General features: G+C 38.2%; 5 non-coding genes across 5 annotated transcripts; all 5 read left to right on the top strand.

Annotated features, from left to right (window-relative positions):
• Nucleotides 1-705: 705 nt before the first annotated feature.
• trnar-ucu (transfer RNA arginine (anticodon UCU)) lies at nt 706-795 on the top strand. Its single transcript is given in 2 exon segments — nt 706-742; nt 760-795. It is a non-coding gene; the product is annotated as a tRNA-Arg (tRNA).
• A 526-nt stretch (nt 796-1321) lies between these two features.
• On the top strand, nt 1322-1395 carry trnat-agu (transfer RNA threonine (anticodon AGU)). The gene has a single exon. It is a non-coding gene; the product is annotated as a tRNA-Thr (tRNA).
• Nucleotides 1396-3283: 1888 nt separating this feature from the next.
• Nucleotides 3284-3373, top strand: trnar-ucu (transfer RNA arginine (anticodon UCU)). Its single transcript is given in 2 exon segments — nt 3284-3320; nt 3338-3373. It is a non-coding gene; the product is annotated as a tRNA-Arg (tRNA).
• Nucleotides 3374-7710: 4337 nt separating this feature from the next.
• Nucleotides 7711-7800, top strand: trnar-ucu (transfer RNA arginine (anticodon UCU)). The gene is given in 2 exon segments: nt 7711-7747; nt 7765-7800. It is a non-coding gene; the product is annotated as a tRNA-Arg (tRNA).
• Nucleotides 7801-11255: 3455 nt separating this feature from the next.
• Nucleotides 11256-11329, top strand: trnat-agu (transfer RNA threonine (anticodon AGU)). Its single transcript has one exon. It is a non-coding gene; the product is annotated as a tRNA-Thr (tRNA).
• Nucleotides 11330-23425: the final 12096 nt, after the last annotated feature.

The raw sequence follows: 23425 nt of genomic DNA, 5'->3' as shown, positions 1-23425 counted from the left end.
GGTATTGGAACATATTTGTGCTGCAGAAGATTCTGCATGTATTTGTGAAAAGTGAGATGAAGCAGTTTGAAATGTAGGATTTTAGCCTTTTCTGAATCAGAATGATGTTTGCTGATCCATTAAAAGATGTTTAAACGAAACCTGAAGGGTAAACAAAAGATGCTAAGTTTTGTGTGTACATTCTGCGTGACAAGGTCTAGTACTCTGTACATGTATATGATAGGTTTAAGCAATTGAGACAAGCTTTCAGAGTTGATGTTATTTGTTTCTGGAAAATGCAGAGGTTCCTAATCAGGGAAGTTGTTTTTGCTGTCTGTGTAAAGTTTGTATGCAAGAGAATGTTTTTGAGTTTGCCTGAAGCTACATTGTATTGATATAGAAAACCAGTCATGTAGGGCGCCGTGGCTTAGTTGGTTATAGGGCCTGTCTAGTAAACAGGAGATCCTGGGTTCGAATCCCAGCGGTGCCTTTTCCTTGGGTAATCTTTAATCAGTAACTGCTACAATGAGTAAATCAACCCTTTTTTTATTGGCGTCAGACTATGGCTAACAGTATGCAGAGCTTTGGTGTGTGCTTAGACTTGCAGATAATCATCAGACCACTGGGATTTACATATGCATAGTAAATTTATTATTTGCCTCAAATATTAGCAGCACTACTGTTATTTTATAGGAAGGTTGGCCAAGGAACCCATTTCTTCACCTGGGCTCTGTGGCGCAATGGATAGCGCATTGGACTTCTAGATAAATAGCTGGAGCAATTCAAAGGTTGTGGGATCGAGTCCCACCAGAGTCGAGAGTGTTTCCTCTTCTTTATAGCTCTGTCTACTACCTTTTTGTACTTTTATTTGCAAGATTTTCTCTAGTCTTTTTACCTAATTAATAGCAATTTCAAACTTTCAGAAATATTCTGTTTGATGTTGGGGTATTGGAACATATTTGTGCTGCAGAAGATTCTGCATGTATTTGTGAAAAGTGAGATGAAGCAGTTTGAAATGTAGGATTTTAGCCTTTTCTGAATCAGAATGATGTTTGCTGATCCATTAAAAGATGTTTAAACAGAACCTGAAGGGTAAACAAAAGATGCTAAGTTTTGTGTGTACATTCTGCGTGACAAGGTCTAGTACTCTGTACATGTATATGATAGGTTTAAGCAATTGAGACAAGCTTTCAGAGTTGATGTTATTTGTTTCTGGAAAATGCAGAGGTTCCTAATCAGGGAAGTTGTTTTTTTTGCTGTCTGTGTGAAGTTTGTATGCAAGAGAATGTTTCTGAGTTTGCCTCAAGCTATATTGTGTTGATATAGAAAATCAGTCAGGTAGGGTGCCGTGGCTTAGTTGGTTATAGCGCCTGTCTAGTAAACAGGAGATCCTGGGTTCGAATCCCAGCGGTGCCTTTTCCTTGGGTAATCTTTAATCAGTAACTGCTACAATGAGTAAATCAACTCTTTTTTTATTGGCGTCAGACTATGACTAACAGTATGCAGAGCTTTGGTGTGTGCTTAGACTTGCAGATAATCATCAGACCACTGGGATTTACATATGCATAGTAAATTTATTATTTGCCTCAAATATTAGCAGCACTACTGTTATTTTATAGGAAGGTTGGCCAAGGAACCAGTTTCTTCACCTGGGCTCTGTGTAGCAGTGGATAGCGCATTGGCCTTTTAGATAAATAGCTGGAGCAATTCAAAGGTTGTGGGTTCGACTCCCACCAGAGTCGAGAGTGTTTCCTCTTCTTTATAGCTCTGTCTACTACCTTTTTGTACTTTTATTTGCAAGATTTTCTCTAGTCTTTTTACCTAATTAATAGCAATTTCAAACTTTCAGAAATATTCTGTTTGATGTTGGGGTATTGGAACATATTTGTGCTGCAGAAGATTCTGCATGTATTTGTGAAAAGTGAGATGAAGCAGTTTGAAATGTTGGATTTTAGCCTTTTCTGAGTCAGAATGATGTTTACTGATCCATTAAAAGATGTTTAAACGGAACCTGAAGGGTAAACAAAAGATGCTAAGTTTTGTGTGTACATTCTGCGTGACAAGCTTTCAGAGTTGATGTTATTTGTTTCTGGAAAATGCAGAGGTTCCTAATCAGGGAAGTTGTTTTTGCTGTCTATGTGAAGTTTGTATGCAAGAGAATGTTTTTGAGTTTGCCTGAAGCTATATTGTGTTGATATAGAAAAGCAGTCAGGTAGGGTGCCGTGGCTTAGTTGGTTATAGCGCCTGTCTAGTAAACAGGAGATCCTGGCTTGGAATCCCAGCTGTGCCTTTTCCTTGGGTAATCTTTAATCAGTAACTGCTACAATGAGTAAATCAACCCTTTTTTATTGGTGTCAGACTATGACTAACAGTATGCAGAGCTTTGGTGTGTGCAGTGGATAGCGCATTGGACTTCTAGATAAATAGCTGGAGCAATTCAAAGGTTGTGGGTTTGAGTCCCACCAGAGTCGAGAGTGTTTCCTCTTCTTTATAGCTCTGTCTACTACCTTTTTGTACTTTTATTTGCAAGATTTTCTCTAGTCTTTTTACCTAATTAATAGCAATTTCAAACTTTAAGAAATATTCTGTTTGATGTTGGGGTATTGGAACATATTTGTGCTGCAGAAGATTCTCCATGTATTTGTGAAAAGTGAGATGAAGCAGTTTGAAATGTAGGATTTTAGCCTTTTCTAAATCAGAATGATGTTTACTGATCCATTAAAAGATGTTTAAACGGAACCTGAAGGGTAAACAAAAGATGCTAAGTTTTGTGTGTACATTCTGCGTGACAAGGTCTAGTACTCTGTACATGTATATGATAGGTTTAAGCAATTGAGACAAGCTTTCAGAGTTGATGTTATTTGTTTCTGGAAAATGCAGAGGTTCCTAATCAGGGAAGTTGTTTTTGCTGTCTGTGTGAAGTTTGTATATAAGAGAATGTTTTTGAGTTTGCCTGAAGCTATATTGTGTTGATATAGAAAACCAGTCAGGTAGGGCGCCGTGGCTTAGTTGGTTATAGCGCCTGTCTAGTAAACAGGAGATCCTGGCTTGGAATCCCAGCGGTGCCTTTTCCTTGGGTAATCTTTAATCAGTAACTGCTACAATGAGTAAATCAACCCTTTTTTTATTGTTGTCAGACTATGGCTAACAGTATGCAGAGCTTTGGTGTGTGCTTAGACTTGCAGATAATCATCAGACCACTGGGATTTACATATGGATAGTAAATTTATTATTTGCCTCAAATATTAGCAGCACTACTGTTATTTTATAGGAAGGTTGGCCAAGGAACCCGTTTCTTCACCTGGGCTCTGTGGCGCAATGGATAGCGCATTGGACTTCTAGATAAATAGCTGGAGCAATTCAAAGGTTGTGGGATCGAGTCCCACCAGAGTCGAGAGTGTTTCCTCTTCCTTATAGCTCTGTCTACTACCTTTTTGTACTTTTATTTGTAAGATTTTCTCTAGTCTTTTTACCTAATTAATAGCAATTTCAAACTTTCAGAAATATTCTGTTTGATGTTGGGGTATTGGAACATATTTGTGCTGCAGAAGATTCTGCATGTATTTGTGAAAAGTGAGATGAAGCAGTTTGAAATGTAGGATTTTAGCCTTTTCTGAATCAGAATGATGTTTGCTGATCCATTAAAAGATGTTTAAACAGAACCTGAAGGGTAAACAAAAGATGCTAAGTTTTGTGTGTACATTCTGCGTGACAAGGTCTAGTACTCTGTACATGTATATGATAGGTTTAAGCAATTGAGACAAGCTTTCAGAGTTGATGTTATTTGTTTCTGGAAAATGCAGAGGTTCCTAATCAGGGAAGTTGTTTTTGCTGTCTGTGTGAAGTTTGTATGCAAGAGAATTTTTTTGAGTTTGCCTGAAGCTATATTGTGTTGATATAGAAAACCAGTCAGGTAGGGCGCCGTGGCTTAGTTGGTTATAGCGCCTGTCTAGTAAATAGGAGATCCTGGGTTGTATTCCCAGCGGTGCCTTTTCCTTGGGTAATCTTTAATCAGTAACTGCTACAATGAGTAAATCAACCCTTTTTTTTATTGGCGTCAGACTATGACTAACAGTATGCAGAGCTTTGGTGTGTGCTTAGACTTGCAGATAATCATCAGACCACTGGGATTTACATATGCATAGTAAATTTATTATTTGCCTCAAATATTAGCAGCACTACTGTTATTTTATAGGAAGGTTGGCCAAGGAACCAGTTTCTTCACCTGGGCTCTGTGGCGCAATGGATAGCTCATTGGACTTCTAGATAAATAGCTGGAGCAATTCAAAGGTTGTGGGTTCGAGTCCCACCAGAGTCGAGAGTGTTTCCTCTTCTTTATAGCTCTGTCTACTACCTTTTTGTACTTTTATTTGCAAGATTTTCTCTAGTCTTTTTACCTAATTAATAGCAATTTCAAACTTTCAGAAATATTCTGTTTGATGTTGGGGTATTGGAACATATTTGTGCTGCAGAAGATTCTGCATGTATTTGTGAAAAGTGAGATGAAGCAGTTTGAAATGTAGGATTTTAGCCTTTTCTGAATCAGAATGATGTTTACTGATCCATTAAAAGATGTTTAAACGGAACCTGAAGGGTAAACAAAAGATGCTAAGTTTTGTGTGTACATTCTGCGTGACAAGATCTAGTTCTCTGTACATGTGTATGATAGGTTTAAGCAATTGAGACAAGCTTTCAGAGTTGATGTTATTTGTTTCTGGAAAATGCAGAGGTTCCTAATCAGGGAAGTTTTTTTTTTTTGCTGTCTGTGTGAAGTTTGTATGCAAGAGAATGTTTTTGAGTTTGCCTCAAGCTATATTGTGTTGATATAGAAAATCAGTCAGGTAGGGTGCTGTGGCTTAGTTGGTTATAGCGCCTGTCTAGTAAACAGGAGATCCTGGCTTGGAATCCCAGCGGTGCCTTTTCCTTGGGTAATCTTTAATCAGTAACTGCTACAATGAGTAAATCAAACCTTTTTTTATTGGCGTCAGACTATGACTAACAGTATGCAGAGCTTTGGTGTGTGCTTAGACTTGCAGATAATCATCAGACCACTGGGATTTACATATGCGTAGTAAATTCATTATTTGCCTCAAATATTAGCAGCACTACTGTTATTTTATAGGAAGGTTGGCCAAGGAACCAGTTTCTTCACCTGGGCTCTGTGTAGCAGTGGATAGCGCATTGGCCTTTTAGATAAATAGCTGGAGCAATTCAAAGGTTGTGGGTTCGACTCCCAAAAGAGTCGAGAGTGTTTCCTCTTCTTTATAGCTCTGTCTACTACCTTTTTGTACTTTTATTTGCAAGATTTTCTCTAGTCTTTTTACCTAATTAATAGCAATTTCAAACTTTAAGAAATATTCTGTTTGATGTTGGGGTATTGGAACATATTTGTGCTGCAGAAGATTCTGCATGTATTTGTGAAAAGTGAGATGAAGCAGTTTGAAATGTTGGATTTTAGCCTTTTCTGAGTCAGAATGATGTTTACTGATCCATTAAAAGATGTTTAAACGGAACCTGAAGGGTAAACAAAAGATGCTAAGTTTTGTGTGTACATTCTGCGTGACAAGCTTTCAGAGTTGATGTTATTTGTTTCTGGAAAATGCAGAGGTTCCTAATCAGGGAAGTTGTTTTTGCTGTCTATGTGAAGTTTGTATGCAAGAGAATGTTTTTGAGTTTGCCTGAAGCTATATTGTGTTGATATAAAAAAGCAGTCAGGTAGGGTGCCGTGGCTTAGTTGGTTATAGCGCCTGTCTAGTAAACAGGAGATCCTGGCTTGGAATCCCAGCGGTGCCTTTTCCTTGGGTAATCTTTAATCAGTAACTGCTACAATGAGTAAATCAACCCTTTTTTTATTGGTGTTAGACTATGACTAACAGTATGCAGAGCTTTGATGTGTGCAGTGGATAGCGCATTGGACTTCTAGATAAATAGCTGGAGCAATTCAAAGGTTGTGGGTTTGAGTCCCACCAGAGTCGAGAGTGTTTCCTCTTCTTTATAGCTCTGTCTACTACCTTTTTGTACTTTTATTTGCAAGGTTTTCTCTAGTCTTTTTACCTAATTAATAGCAATTTCAAACTTTAAGAAATATTCTGTTTGATGTTGGGGTATTGGAACATATTTGTGCTGCAGAAGATTCTGCATGTATTTGTGAAAAGTGAGATGAAGCAGTTTGAAATGTAGGATTTTAGCCTTTTCTGAATCAGAATGATGTTTACTGATCCATTAAAAGATGTTTAAACGGAACCTGAAGGGTAAACAAAAGATGCTAAGTTTTGTGTGTACATTCTGCGTGACAAGGTCTAGTACTCTGTACATGTATATGATAGGTTTAAGCAATTGAGACAAGCTTTCAGAGTTGATGTTATTTGTTTCTGGAAAATGCAGAGGTCCCTAATCAGGGAAGTTGTTTTTGCTGTCTGTGTGAAGTTTGTATGCAAGAGAATGTTTTTGAGTTTGCCTGAAGCTATATTGTATTGATATAGCAGACCAGTCAGGTAGGGCGCTGTGGCTTAGTTGGTTATAGCGCCTGTCTAGTAAACAGGAGATCATGGGTTCGAATCCCAGCGGTGCCTCTTCCTTGGGTAATCTTTAATCAGTAACTGCTACAATGAGTAAATCAACCCTTTTTTTATTGGCGTCAGACTATGACTAACAGTATGCAGAGCTTTGGTGTGTGCTTAGACTTGCAGATAATCATCAGACCACTGGGACTTACATATGCGTAGTAAATTCATTATTTGCGTCAAATATTAGCAGCACTACTGTTATTTTATAGGAAGGTTGGCCAAGGAACCAGTTTCTTCACCTGGGCTCTGTGTAGCAGTGGATAGCGCATTGGACTTCTAGATAAATAGCTGGAGCAATTCAAAGGTTGTGGGTTCGAGTCCCCCCAGAGTCGAGAGCGTTTCCTCTTCTTTATAGCTCTGTCTACTACCTTTTTGTACTTTTATTTGCAAGATTTTATCTAGTCTTTTTACCTAATTAATAGCAATTTCAAACTTTCTGAAATATTCTATTTAATGTTGGGGTATTGGAACATATTTGTGCTGCAGAAGATTCTGCATGTATTTGTGAAAAGTGAGATGAAGCAGTTTGAAATGTAGGATTTTAGCCTTTTCTGAATCAGAATGATGTTTACTGATCCATTAAAAGATGTTTAAACGGAACCTGAAGGGTAAACAAAAGATGCTAAGTTTTGTGTGTACATTCTGCGTGACAAGGTCTAGTACTCTGTACATGTGTATGATAGGTTTAAGCAATTGAGACAAGCTTTCAGAGTTGATGTTATTTTTTTCTGGAAAATGCAGAGGTTCCTAATCAGGGAAGTTGTTTTTGCTGTCTGTGTGAAGTTTGTATGCAATAGAATGTTTTTGAGTTTGCCTGAAGCTATATTGTGTTGATATAAAAAGCCGCTCAGGTAGGCTGCCGTGGCTTAGTTGGTTATAGCGCCTGTCTAGTAAACAGGAGATCCTGGGTTTGAATCCCCGCGGTGCCTTTTCCTTGGGTAATCTTTAATTAGTAACTGCTACAATGAGTAAATCAACCCTTTTTTTATTGGCGTCAGACTATGACTAACAGTATGCAGAGCTTTGGTGTGTGCTTAGACTTGCAGACAATCATCAGACCACTGGGATTTACATATGCATAGTAAATTTATTATTTGCCTCAAATATTAGCAGCACTACTGTTATTGTATAGGAAGGTTGGCCAAGGAACCAGTTTCTTCACCTGGGCTCTGTGGCGCAATGGATAGCGCATTGGACTTCTAGATAACTAACTGGAGCAATTCAAAGGTTGTGGGTTCGAGTCTCACCAGAGTCAAGAGTTTTTCCTCTTCTTTATAGCTCTGTCTACTACCTTTTTGTACTTTTATTTGCAAGATTTTCTCTAGTCTTTTTACCTAATTAATAGCAATTTCAAACTTTCAGAAATATTCTGTTTGATGTTGCGGTATTGGAACATATTTGTGCTGCAGAAGATTCTGCATGTATTTGTGAAAAGTGAGATGAAGCAGTTTGAAATGTAGGATTTTAGCCTTTTCTGAATCAGAATGATGTTTGCTGATCCATTAAAAGATGTTTAAACGGAACCTGAAGGGTAAACAAAAGATGCTAAGTTTTGTGTGTACATTCTGCGTGACAAGGTCTAGGACTCTGTACATGTATATGATAGGTTTAAGCAATTGAGACAAGCTTTCAGAGTTGATGTTATTTTTTTCTGGAAAATGCAGAGGTTCCTAATCAGGGAAGTTGTTTTTGCTGTCTGTGTGAAGTTTGTATGCAAGAGAATGTTTTTGAGTTTGCCTGAAGCTACATTGTATTGATATAGAAAACCAGTCATGTAGGGCGCCGTGGCTTAGTTGGTTATAGGGCCTGTTTACATTTACATTTACATTTACATTTATGGCATTTAGCAGACGCCCTTATCCAGAGCGACTCACAGAGGTGGGACAGTGTAGTGTTAGGAGTCTTGCCCAAGGACTCTTCTTGGTGTAGCACAGCACAGTCACCCAGACCAGGAATCGAACCCCAGTCTCCGTTTAGTAAACAGGAGATCCTGCGTTCGAATCCCAGCGGTGCCTCTTCCTTGGGTAATCTTTAATCAGTAACTGCTACAATGAGTAAATCAAACCTTTTTTTATTGGCGTCAGACTATGACTAACAGTATGCAGAGCTTTGGTGTGTGCTTAGACTTGCAGATAATCATCAGACCACTGGGATTTACATATGCGTAGTAAATTCATTATTTGCCTCAAATATTAGCAGCACTACTGTTATTTTATAGGAAGGTTGGCCAAGGAACCAGTTTCTTCACCTGGGCTCTGTGTAGCAGTGGATAGCGCATTGGACTTTTAGATAAATAGCTGGAGCAATTCAAAGGTTGTGGGTTCGACTCCCAAAAGAGTCGAGAGTGTTTCCTCTTCTTTATAGCTCTGTCTACTACCTTTTTGTACTTTTATTTGCAAGATTTTCTCTAGTCTTTTTACCTAATTAATAGCAATTTCAAACTTTAAGAAATATTCTGTTTGATGTTGGGGTATTGGAACATATTTGTGCTGCAGAAGATTCTGCATGTATTTGTGAAAAGTGAGATGAAGCAGTTTGAAATGTAGGATTTTAGCCTTTTCTGAATCAGAATGATGTTTACTGATCCATTAAAAGATGTTTAAACGGAACCTGAAGGGTAAACAAAAGATGCTAAGTTTTGTGTGTACATTCTGCGTGACAAGGTCTAGTACTCTGTACATGTATATGATAGGTTTAAGCAATTGAGACAAGCTTTCAGAGTTGATGTTATTTGTTTCTGGAAAATGCAGAGGTTCCTAATCAGGGAAGTTGTTTTTGCTGTCTGTGTAAAGTTTGTATGCAAGAGAATGTTTTTGAGTTTGCCTGAAGCTATATTGTGTTGATATAGAAAACCAGTCAATTAGGGTGCCGTGTCTTAGTTGGTTATAGCGCCTGTCTAGTAAACAGGAGATCCTGGGTTGGAATCCCAGCGGTACCTTTTCCTTGGGTAATCTTTAATCAGTAACTGCTACAATGAGTAAATCAACCCTTTTTTTATTGGCGTCAGACTATGGCTAACAGTATGCAGAGCTTTGGTGTGTGCTTAGACTTGCAGATAATCATCAGAGCACTGGGATTTACATATGCATAGTAAATTTATTATTTGCCTCAAATATTAGCAGCACTACTGTTATTTTATAGGAAGGTTGGCCAAGGAACCAGCTTCTTCACCTGGGCTCTGTGGTGCAATAGATAGCTCTTTGAACTTCTAGTTAAATAGCTGGAGCAATTCAAGGGTTGTGGGTTCGAGTCCCACCAGAGTCGAGAGTGTTTCCTCTTCTTTATAGCTCTGTCTACTACCTTTTTGTACTTTTATTTGCAAGATTTTCTCTAGTCTTTTTACCTAATTAATAGCAATTTCAAACTTTCAGAAATATTCTGTTTGATGTTGGGGTATTGGAACATATTTGTGCTGCAGAAGATTCTGCATGTATTTGTGAAAAGTGAGATGAAGCAGTTTGAAATGTAGGATTTTAGCCTTTTCTGAATCAGAATGATGTTTGCTGATCCATTAAAAGATGTTTAAACAGAACCTGAAGGGTAAACAAAAGATGCTAAGTTTTGTGTGTACATTCTGCGTGACAAGGTCTAGTACTCTGTACATGTGTATGATAGGTTTAAGCAATTGAGACAAGCTTTCAGAGTTGATGTTATTTGTTTCTGGAAAATGCAGAGGTTCCTAATCAGGAAAGTTTTTTTTGCTGTCTGTGTGAAGTTTGTATGCAAGAGAATGTTTTTGAGTTTGCCTGAAGCTATATTGTGTTGATATAGAAAACCTGTCAGGTAGGGTGCCGTGGCTTAGTTGGTTGTAGCGCCTGTCTAGTAAACAGGAGATCCTGGGTTCGAATCCCAGCGGTGCCTTTTCCTTGGGTAATCTTTAATTAGTAACTGCTACAATGAGTAAATCAACCCTTTTTTTATTGGCGTCAGACTATGACTAACAGTATGCAGAGCTTTGGTGTGTGCTTAGACTTGCAGATAATCATCAGACCACTGGGATTTACATATGCATAGTAAATTTATTATTTGCCTCAAATATTAGCAGCACTACTGTTATTTTATAGGAAGGTTGGCCAAGGAACCAATTTCTTCACCTGGGCTCTGTGTCACAGTGGATAGCGCATTTGACTTCTAGATAAATAGCTGGAGCAATTCAAAGGTTGTGGGTTCGAGTCCCACCAGAGTCGAGAGTGTTTCCTCTTCTTTATAGCTCTGTCTACTACCTTTTTGTACTGTTATTTGCAAGATTTTCTCTAGTCTTTTTACCTAATTAATAGCAATTTCAAACTTTCAGAAATATTCTGTTTGATGTTGGGGTCTTGGAACATATTTGTGCTGCAGAAGATTCTGCATGTATTTGTGAAAAGTGAGATGAAGCAGTTTGAAATGTTGGATTTTAGCCTTTTCTGAATCAGAATGATGTTTGCTGATCCATTAAAAGATGTTTAAAATGAACCTGAAGGGTAAACAAAAGATGCTAAGTTTTGTGTGTACATTCTGTGTGACAAGGTCTAGTACTCTGTACATGTATATGATAGGTTTAAGCAATTGAGACAAGCTTTCAGAGTTGATGTTATTTGTTTCTGGAAAATGCAGAGGTTCCTAATCAGGGAAGTTGTTTTTGCTGTCTGTGTGAAGTTTGTATGCAAGAGAATGTTTTTGAGTTTGCCTGAAGCTATATTGTATTGATTTAGAAGACCAGTCAGGTAGGGCGCTGTGGCTTAGTTGGTTATAGCGTCTGTCTAGTAAACAGGAGGTCCTGGGTTCGAATCCCAGCAGTGCCTTTTCCTTGGGTAATCTTTAATCAGTAACTGCTACATTGAGTAAATCAACCCTTTTTTTATTGGCGTCAGACTATGACTAACAGTATGCAGAGCTTTGGTGAGTGCTTAGACTTGCAGATAATCATCAGACCACTGGGATTTACATATGCATATTAAATTCATTATTTGCCTCAAATATTAGCAGCACTACTGTTATGTTATAGGAAGGTTGGCCAAGGATCCAGTTTCTTCAACTGGGCTCTGTGGGTCAATGGTTAGGGCATTGGACTTCTAGATGCATAGCTGGAGCAATTCAGAGGTTTTGGGTTCGAGTCCCACCAGAGTCGAGAGTGTTTCCTCTTCTTTATAGCTCTGTCTACTACCTTTTTGTACTGTTATTTGCAAGATTTTCTCTAGTCTTTTTACCTAATTAATAGCAATTTCAAACTTTCAGAAATATTCTGTTTGATGTTGGGGTCTTGGAACATATTTTTGCTGCAGAAGATTCTGCATGTATTTGTGAAAAGTGAGATGAAGCAGTTTGAAATGTTGGATTTTAGCCTTTTCTGAATCAGAATGATGTTTGCTGATCCATTAAAAGATGTTTAAAATGAACCTGAAGGGTAAACAAAAGATGCTAAGTTTTGTGTGTACATTCTGTGTGACAAGGTCTAGTACTCTGTACATGTATATGATAGGTTTAAGCAATTGAGACAAGCTTTCAGAGTTGATGTTATTTGTTTCTGGAAAATGCAGAGGTTCCTAATCAGGGAAGTTGTTTTTGCTGTCTGTGTGAAGTTTGTATGCAAGAGAATGTTTTTGAGTTTGCCTGAAGCTATATTGTATTGATATAGAAGACCAGTCAGGTACGGCGCCGCGGCTTAGTTGGTTATTGCGCCTGTCTAGTAAACAGGAGATCCTGGGTTTGAATCCCAGCGGTGCTTTTTCCTTGGGTAATCTTTAATCAGTAACTGCTACAATGAGTAAATCAACCCTTTTTTTTATTGACGTCAGACTATGACTAACAGTATGCAGAGCATTGGTGTTTGCTTAGACCTGCAGATAATCATCAGACCACTGGGATTTACATATGCATAGTAAATTCATTATTTGCCTCAAATATTAGCAGCACTACTGTTATTTTATAGGAAGGTTGGCCAAGGAACCCATTTCATAAACTGGCCTCTGTGATGCAATGGATAGCACATTGGACTTCTAGATAAATAGCTGGAGCAATTCAAAGGTTGTGGGTTTGAGTCCCACCAGAGTCGAGAGTGTTTCCTCTTCTTTATAGCTCTGTCTACTACCTTTTTGTACTTTTATTTGCAAGATTTGGTCTAGTCTTTTTACCTAATTAATAGCAATTTCAAACTTTCAGAAATATTCTGTTTGATGTTGGGGTATTGGAACATATTTGTGCTGCAGAAGATTCTGCATGTATTTTTTAAAAGTGAGAGGAAGCAGTTTGAAATTTTGGATTTTAGCCTTTTCTGAATCAGAATGATGTTTGCTGATCCATTAAAAGATGTTTAAATGGAACCTGAAGGCTAAACAAAAGATGCTAAGCTTTTGTGTGTACATTCTGTGTGACCAGGTCTCCTACTCTGTACATGTATATGTACATGTGATGTTTTTTGTTTCTGGAAAATGCAGAGGTTCCTATTCAGGGAAGTTGTTTTTTCTGTCTGTGTGAAGTTTGTATGCAAGAGAATGTTTTTGAATTTGCCTGAAGCTATATTGTATTGATATAGATTACCTTTCAGGTAGGGCGCAGTGGCTTAGTTGGTTGTAGTGCCTGTCTAGTACACAGGAGATCCTGGGTTTGAATCCCAGCAGTGCATTTTCCTTGGGTAATCTTTAATCAGTAACTGCTACAATGAGTAAATCAACCCTTTTTTATTGGCGTCAGACTATGACTAACAGTATGCAGAGCTTTGGTGTGTGCTTAGTCTTGCAGATAATCATAGACGTTCAAAAATCAATTTTAACAACCCAATCAGAATCAACAGCGCTTCGTGATGTCCGAGTACTAGCAACTTATATATATATAATATTGCCGTTAAGTAAATTCTACTCAGCTAATTTTATTATTAAAGCAATATTTGTGTTACATACAATTAATAAAAACATTAAAAACTCGATTTGATTTTAAACTACATATATTCTTATTTTATTATGTGTTGGTAACTTTTAATTATTTAGTAAATATTAATGAACCCCAGTCCCACTTTTTACAGTGCATTGCTTCTCAGTAAGTCCGCTTCATGTCCACATCAGAAACAACTGAGTTTCCATATATATATATATATATATATATATATATATTGATAGATATAATATAAATATTGAATTTGGGGTTTCATTAGTTGTCAGTTATAACCATCAAAATTAAAATAAATAAACACTTGAAATATATCAGTCTGTGTGTAATGAATTAATATAATATACAAGTTTACCTTTTTGAATGGAATTGAAATAAATCATCTTTTTCAAAATATTCTAATTTTATGACCAGCACCTGTACATGACTCAACTGAAGATGTTCAGAAATCAGGTTCTGAATCTTCTTGTTGTGTTTCTTGATTCAGACTGCCTTCAGAACACCCACTGCTCCTGATTCAGTCCCAGAGACAAGCTTCATTGGTGGAGAGACATCCCTGCTGTTCCATGGCCTCAGTATGGATCACTTTCCGGTCCTCTGGTCCTAGGCTGGTAAATCAAGCAGTGTCTATGGGAGGAGATCCGCTGTCCAACAGAGTGTGGAAGTTCTGGTCTGTATCACTGAGGCCACCGGAACAAGCTTCACCCTCCATATTGAACTGGACACCAGTGGAGAGCTGATGCCTGAGGTGAAGAACATTCAACCACTGCACTTTTTTCAGGGTTGTCTGAGAGTAACCTACTTTCAAACCTACCAAGCGTTTCACTTAACTTACACAATAAGTCCAAATATTTGTGGACAACCTTTCTAAACAATGCTTTCAGCTACTTTATGTTGCACCCATTGCTGACACAGATGTGCAAATGCACACACACACACAGCTTGTCTAGCCCCTGTAGGTTAGATTGAGCTGTGGAGCAGTGGAACTGTGTTTTCTGAAATGATGGATGGTGCTCCATACAAAATTTTAGAGATGGGTTGGAGAGTTGGGGATGATTAGGTGGGGTGATCAACCAATATACTGACCTCACTAAAGCTGTTGTCGCAGAATGCAATCAAATCCACCAGGTAACCATAATTGGTTCATATCTGGTTTAAAAAATAATTGTTTAAATAACAGGAAAATAGGAACCTTGGCATCGCTGTCCAGACCTTCAGCTCCTTATGGATGATGAGTACCACAATCTGCTCCTCAATGGTTGTTTTACCAACAGCAAGATTTATTTGGGAACATCTCCTACAGAAATGGTACATTTATCTTCTGAGGTATATTTTTATGAAATTTAGATAAATATTTTAAAATGTACATAATGATTAAATATTCATATTTTAGTTTCAGGGTTTGAGAAATCGTTTGTCTGCAGGTCAGGGCGGCCTCATTACTATGCTCCTCCCTCATTGAATACACTTCTCCTTTAGATCAGAGGTAGTAAAGCTCCTCTGTGGATGTAGATTTAGTTCCAAAAACAACCAGTTTAAGAAACAGATCAGCAGCATTCATACATGACTCAACTGAAGATGTTCAGAAATCAGGTTCTGAATCACACTTGATTTAGACTTACGTTAGTCCACCCACTATTTCTGACTCAGTCCGAGACAAGCTCCACTGGTGGAGGGACCTCTGTGCTGGTCCATGGCCTCTTCAGCCTTTACTGAGAGACAGACAGACAGAGACATTATCAGGCTAACAAATGAGTGCTTCCCTAAAATCTTTTATAGTCTTTTATATTTATATTTAAAAATCTTTTATAGTGACCAAGTATACAATATTCACATTCAAATACAGAATATATAAACATATACACTATTTTACACTATTATGCACGATCTGTTCCAAATAAACATATTTACATATAAGCTCTTATAGTGAGTGAGTCTGTAGTAGAAAATAAGGTTATATTACAGGATATAAACAACATATATTATTGTACTATTCCAAATATACCAATTTTACATATTTTCCCTGATGTTTATATAATTTCCATATAATATTCCACATAATTACCAACTGTTTAGATTCTAATATTAGTAATATTACTGTTTTTATTTCATTACTTTACAGAACAAACCAGACAGAATATCTGCTGTAGGGGTGCAACAGCTAATCGACATAGTCTACAAAAATCGACGACCCAATTAGTTCATTAGTATTTAATAGACGATTAGTTGTTGACGTCACCACGCATATTTCTTGTGCTAACTCGGACCGTTTGTACATGGATCACATGTTCTGGTGAGTTTCACTTACTTGTCAAAGCAAGCTACCATAGTGTAGATTTATTGGACCATGTATGTGATACAGATGTTATTAGTCATTGGTAGTTGTGAATACTGATGGAGCAAAATTCATTTTAGTTTGTGTATATGCGATTAACAGTATTGCGATTAACCAAATATTTGAAGCAGACCTTTGTAGGAAGATAAAGTAATGGAAGGTAAAATACTCGACAGATCAGGTTGTTATAGGAGAAGACTTTAATGTAGTTCCAGATGGCTCAGTTGACCGTCTTCCCTCTAGAGGGCAGCATTATGATTATATTTTCAATAACTTAGTCTCCAATACTAATCTGACAGACTGTTGGAGGACAGGAAACCCCAATGCCAGACAGTACACCTGGTTTAATGCTTCCAATAACGGTCAGTGTTCAAGGCTACACTACTGGTTAATCCCTCACAATGTGACGGATAGTATTTTAAGCTGTGAAATTTCAGCATCTCCTTTAACTGATCACTGTTCAGTTACCTTGTTCCTCTCTTGGGAACAAATGTAAATCACCTTTGAATTCAATTTGGAAATTTAATAGTAACCTTTTACTTAATTGAAGATATTTCACTACTGGAAATTTCACCTCTGAACAAATGGGAGTGGTTTAAATGCAATGTTAGGGCAGCAGCAATTAGGATAGTATGCGTCTAAACAGATGAGGGCCCAACAATCCCAACAGACACACACAGACTCGTTTAGCATTGATTAGGAAGTGAATATGGGTTGAATGCAGTCACTCTGACGCCCACTTTCCAGAGTGTGTGAAAGTGTGTAAAAAAAGAAAAAAGAGAGAGACATTTTTAGGTAAAATAAAGTTTATTTTATTATCTTTATCGGTTGTTAATAAGAATGAGAATTATATCAGTGGTATATTAATTTAATTTAGAAAATATCAAATTGACATTTACGTTGTATTAAAGGACAGAAACAGTCATTGTAGGAAATGAAACTAGACGCTAGATGGCAGCATGGAGTCAGGAGTCAAATGCTTCAACAGCACTGAACTGTGTTAATACTCTGAAAAGCTTCTCAATAACCATCTCTACACCAAAGATGCTCAAGTACTTCTAATAAGGAGAGGATGTAGTTTGTACCTGTTTGATAATTGCTATGCAGACGATGGCGGTCCGGTCGAGTTGTGCAGCCATGTGTTTCTTTATGAAGGTAAATGTGCCTAAATTAACCAGTAGGTGGGATATTTCTACAGGCTAAAAGCATCATATCAGAGAATGCTCCCAGCAGACGTATATGAGAGATATAGTGTTAGTGACTATATGAGAGTAATAATTATGAGGTAACAGAGGTGATAAGAAATCGTTTTTTATTACTTTTATTTTTTTAATCACAGTTTACACTTTTTCACTCTAGCAAATATTAACGGTAAGCAGAGATTGCATGAAGCAACGAGAAAAACAGAATTATCATGAAAAACACATGAAAACTGTAAAAATGGGAGCGGGAGCCATTACAGCACAGTGTGTAATAAAAACTGAATAAAAATTTCTAAAGAATTTAATTTTTAAAGCATAAAGAAAAATGATATCACTCTCCAGTGTAAATTAGACCTTCCAGCAGTAAATATTCACTCAGCTTCTAGTTTAAGGAAACAGTGGCGTAGGGTTCAATTAAACTCCTCATACCACTTTATATTTATACAAGGAAGCTGTTACTGACATATAATGATCGCTAGATGGCGTTTCTTCCACACGTCATTCAGTTGGGTGTAGAGATTCTCGATATGCCAGGTGAGTTTAAACTGTTCACTGGATGTTCAAAAATAATATTATTATAATTAAAAGATATTAAATAATAATAGTAATAATAATAAGGACTTCCTGTTCGTTTCTGTTCATTTGTGTTGATTCATTGTTCATGTGTTTCACCTGGGACTGGGAGTACTAAAGGAGCGTAGTTCCCTTTGTTCACTGCCGTGAATTGACTCTACTGGAATCCCTGTGACGCTCTGGGATTCCTCACACGTTACCGCCGTGTTCAGGTCAGCTCTAGTTTTGCGGCCCATGTTTAGGAGAGATTCTCTGTCCGACTCGGAGGCAAGCCAGGTACGTTCGCTTCCTGCTCAGGTTCCATGGTGAACCAAGTTCTAGGCAGTACTCTACAGGTTCAGGTTAGGTCGGCCTTGCTTTCTGGTCTGGCAGCTGGTTCCCCCGCTACCTTTGTTTGTACACAGAGCTCGGCTCTGTCCTTAGTATCTCCCCTCTCTGCCCAAGCGAGGTTTGTGGCTTTGTGTTTATACCCCTTTAGTTTTCCCCCTCGTTTCACTCTCGTTTAGCTCCCTGCTCCTCCCAGTCCCAGGTTTGTTTTGTTTGCCATCTGACTTGTTGCGTTTTGGTTCTGTTCATGGTTTTGCCCATGTTGCTGCACTTTGCTTTTTGGATCCCATTGTTTTGTATTTGGTTAATAAAGTATCTTGCTTCGATTTCCATTTCTGCGAGTGTTCATCCCTTCAGGTCTGGCCGTACACGCCATGACAATAACATTAACAGGTGAACGTCATTCTTTATTTTAGTTCATTTATTTTGATTTTCATTTGTTGTATTTAATAATCATTTATAGTGAGACAAAAAAAAGTATTTAGTCAGCCACTGATTGTGCAAGTTCTCCTACTTAGAACAATAAGAGGTGTGTGAAACTATGAAAGACAAGGGAGGACAATGAGGAAAACAAATCCAGGAAATCAGATGGTAGAATTTTTAAAGAATTTATTTGTAAATTATGTTGGAAAATAAGTATTTGGTCACCCACAAACAAGCAAGATTTCTGGCTCTCACAGGCCTGTAACTTCTTCTTTAGGAAGCTATTCTGTCCTCCACCTGTTACCTGTATTAATGCCACCTGTTTGACCTTGTTATCTGTATAAAAGACACCTGTCCACAGCCTCAAACAGTCAGACTCCAAACCTAACCATGGACAAGACCAACATTAGATAAACATTAGAGCTTAAAATGTTGGGCTGATTTAAATACAATCAGGGTCATAAGTAATTGGACAGTGACTGAATGTGTGTAATTTAGCTTCAGTACACCACCTCAGGGGATCTGAAATCAAGTAGTCACACAAATGAGCTGGGCCTTGGCATCGCCTTCCACACCTTCAGCTTCCTCTGGTTTTTCTGTTCTTTCTGTCATTAGCAGTGCAAGCTGTTGTAGGAACCAGTGTGATGAGTATCACAGATCTGCTCCTCAAGGGTTGTTTTAACAACAGCAAGATTTATTTCCTACAGAAATGGTACATTTATCTTCTGAGGTGTATTTTTATTAAATTAGACTAATTATTGTTACTGTGTGTAATTATTAAATATACATATTTTAGTTTCAGGATTTGAGGAATCGTTCCTCTGCAGGTCAGTACGGCCTCAGGAGGAAACTAGTACCTACTAGACGGCTGAAGTACTTGCAGCTAAAAAGTAGACTTTCTAAGGCCAAAGCTCCAGAGATCTCAATACAGGTGTTGAGCTCCAGGCTGGTCCACACTTACAGCTGCATCTCCAAGTCTGTAAGTACTCCTCAGCAGGTAAATCACACACCAGCACAACCTAGAACCCCTTCAACCATGATCCTCCCTCATTTAATAGACTCCTCCTTCAGATCAGAGGTAGTAAAGCTCCTCTGTAGATGAGGTGAAGAACATTCAACCACTGCACTTTAATGATCACTTCTCTTGTAAATAAATGTACTTTTTCTCTCAGAACAGATGTTTAATCATGAGCTGCATGAAGAATTGTACAATGAAATGCAGATATTGTTAAATTTTATTGTAAAAAGATCTTTTTCAAATTTCTCCTTTTCAGTTGTTTAAAACTAACCTACTTTCAGACCTACCAAAAAAGAAAAAGGTAAAGGTGCATGTATTTGTCACTGCACAGCGAAATGTGTCCTCCGCATTTAACCGATCTGTGGTAGTGAACACACACACACTAATGATCTAGGGGCAGGGAGTACACACACACCCCGAGCGGTGGGCAGCCAACTCCAGCGACCCAGGGAGCAGAGAGGTTAAAGGGCCTTGCTCAAGGGCCCAACATTGGCAGCTTGCCAAGCCCAGGAATTGAACCCACAACCCTGTTATCGATAGCCAGACGCTCTAACCGCTGAGACACCGCTGCCCCTAAAACCAAGCGTTTCAGTTAACTTACACTTTATGTCCAAATGTTTGTGGAGACCCCTTCTTAGAAATGCATTCATCTACTTTATGTTGCACACACTTTTGACACATATGTGCAAACTGTGGAACTGTGGGGTGTTCATCATCCAACATCCTGACCTCACTAATGCTCTTGTGGCTGAATGCTTCAAAATCTAGTAGAGAGTCTTTTTTCCCTGGACACTGAAGACATCCAACAAAAACAGGTTGTTTTAGGACCTAAATCTACATCTACAGAGGAGCTTTACTACCTCTGCTCTGAAGGAGGAGTCTATTAAATCAATGAGAATTGATGAAGGGTTTCTAGGTTGTGCTGGTGTACCTATTTTCCAATACAGGTGCTGAGCTCCAGGCTGGACCATACTGACCTCATGAACAGACTCTTCCTTCAGAGGTAGATGTAGATTTACTTCCAAAAGCAACCAGTTTAAGAAACAGATCAGGAAAAATCATACATGACTCAACTGAAGATGTTCAATAATCAGGTTCTGAATCTTCTTGTTGTGCTTCTTGATTCAGACTGCCTGCCGACCACCTACTGCTCCTGATTCAGTCACAGAGACGGGCTGCCCCCCGGACGGGCTGATCCATGACCTCAGTGTGAGGGACTACCAGAATGTGGTAGGACATCTCCAGTCCTACAGTCTGCAGCTGGGCCAAAAAAATCTAGCAGTGTCTGTAAGAGGAGGTCCGCTGTCCAACACTAATTAAGTGTGGAAATTTAGGTCCGCATCACTTAGGTCTTCAGGTCACCCTCTGGAACACGCAAGTGGATGCCTGAGCAGGACAAGAAGAAGAGGTGAAGACTGTGGTGCTGCATTCAACCACTGCACTTTAATGATCACTTCTCTTGTAAATAAATGTACTTTTTCTCTCATGTTTAATCATGAGCTGCATGAAGAATTGTTCAATAAACTGCAGATATTGTAACATTTTACTGTAAAAATATTTGTAAAATTTGGGTTGTCTAAAACTACTTGCAAACCCTTTCACTTAACCCACACTATATGCCCAAATGTTTGTGGACACCCCTTCTAATAAATGCATTCAGCTACTTTAAATTGCACCCATTGCACATATATGCAAATGCACACACTTTAGTCTTTGTAGAGAAGTAGTGCCAACAGAATAGGACTCTCTGGAGCATTCATCTATTGGCACCATGCTGCCTAATGCCAGTCGTGGGGCAGAGGGGTATAAAGCCCCCCAGTATTAAGCTGTGGCACAGTGGAACTGTGGATTGTTCCACTGCGCCATAGCTCAAACACATTCTCTGGAGTGATTAATGGTGTTTCATCCAATACTTTTGGAATAAGTTGGGGTGGTGATTATTTAACATCCTGACCTTACCAATGCTCTTCTTGCTGAATGCAATCAAATCCTCACAGCAATGCTCCAAAATCTAGTAAGCTGTCTCCAGCCTTCCCTAGACACTAGAGACAGTCAATCCAATAAAACAGCATCAAGAATGAATGAGCAGGTGTCCCAATACATCTGTCCATGTAGTGCATGAGTCTCACTTATCCTACACCTCAAACACCTATAAAATAAAGCATAACACTACTCATAAACCTAATTCCAATCCAAAACCTTTAACTAACTTTACCCTGTTGAACATACACTGAGATGGTGATGATGGTTCGCTCGATGAAAGCTAGTCTGTGTGTGTACTCACATTTCACTGATCTGTTGACAGGGTCCCTGCACCTTCCCCGCCACTGTGTGTACTGACTGACAGACAGACAGACAGAGACATTATCAGGCTGACAAATGATCTGCATCATCTGCAGAATTATCACCATTAACAATATTATCATGATCCAGATTCAGTGGCTGCTTACCTAAATCAAGTCAAGTGACTTTTATTATATAGTATATGATACACAAATTCAAATCCAGAATCTATACACATAAATACACACTATTTTACACTATTCTGCAAGGTCTGGGTGCAACAACTAAGATTAGTTTTAAATTTAGTTAAATAAAAAAAATTAGTTGATGTCATCACTCATGTTTCTCGCACTAACCAGGAACGGTTTGTGCATGGATCACGTTTTCTGTCAATGTTACCATAGTGTATATTTACAGGTAAAGCTGCCTTAATACACCAGTAAGTAGGAAATGATGATAGACTAAAATCATTATATGAGAGAACGCTCCCAGCAGGAGAGTGTAAATCACCATGTCAGTGTAAATATAAGCTAATAATGGTAATAAGAAATCATTTTTATATATTTATATATATTAACACCCAAGTAAATCCTCAGATTCAGAGATATATAGTAATGAAGTAGAACTACTTCAGTACTGTACTTAAGTACTAAAATACTGTATCTGTATCTACTGGAGGATTATTTTATCTCCTACTTCCACTTTTACTTCACTACATATTTTGGATGAGTTTAATACTTTTACTCCGTTAGATGTTTATGTGCTGCAGCTGCAGTGAGGACACTAACGCTAGAGCTCTGTAGTTTATTCCGAGATGGAAGAACCACTAGAAGAAACACCACCTTCCCCACCTTCAAATACTCGTATGTGGCCGAATGGTTCATGTTCATGAACTCCGTCTTCTACAGTTCTGTCCTTCTACTACAGCCAGAGGAACTGTGACAGTACTTAAGTCTGAGCATTTGAAATAATAGAAACACTGATACTCAGACTTTTGACTGCTTTCTGTAAGAACTACAGAACACAATACAGTACTTTTACTTTCAGTACTTAAGTAACTACATGCAATACTTAAGTACTTCCACTTAAGTCTGGAGCTTAAAGACACTTCTACTTCTACTCAAGTCACTTTTTTGATAGAGCACTTGTACTTTTACTCAAGTCTGGGTCTCTAGTACTTTCTACATGTCTGCTGAGATTGTATTTTGCACGTGAGAAAAACAGATTTATCATAAAAAAAAAAAAACACATGAAAGCGTTTGTTGGTGGGTTGTGGGTCCGCGCTTGCACAGATCACATTTGGATGGGTAGAAATCGGCAGAACACCAGTCTTCTGCGGCACGGCAGAGGAGAGGTGCGTACAGCTTGAGCTCTAGTTCTTAAACTGTTTAAAGAGTTAAAACTCATGATATGCTTAAAAGAAGAGAAAGCTTTAGTGAAAGCAGACTCGTTTAGCATTGATTACGAAGTGAGTATCGGTTGAATGCAGTGGATTAAGGTTTGGCCTCTATACAACCTTAACATCTTGTACAGAAATGGTAAATTTATATGTAAAAAATAGTAATATTTTAAACTGTGCAAAATAATTAATAATAATAATTAAACATTCGTATTTTAGTTTCAGAATTCAAGGAATCATTCCTCTGCAGACCAGTACGGCTTCAGAAGGACACTAGTATCTACAAAACGGCTGACTTGGAGGAAATGTCTGCATTAGAGCTGCTACACTGAATCTATAAAATTGATAATAATCGATTGTTAAAAGTGTTGGCAACGAATTTCATTATGGATTTGTTGTGTCGCACGATGTATGTGTTACTCGCCTTGTCATATCAGCTCATCTCCGCTTACGTTA

Source organism: Salminus brasiliensis, chromosome 4 (genome assembly GCF_030463535.1).
Source record: "Salminus brasiliensis chromosome 4, fSalBra1.hap2, whole genome shotgun sequence".
NCBI lineage: Eukaryota > Metazoa > Chordata > Actinopteri > Characiformes > Bryconidae > Salminus > Salminus brasiliensis.
Note: the sequence above shows the minus strand (reverse complement) of the source record. Positions and strands in the feature narration are given on the sequence as shown.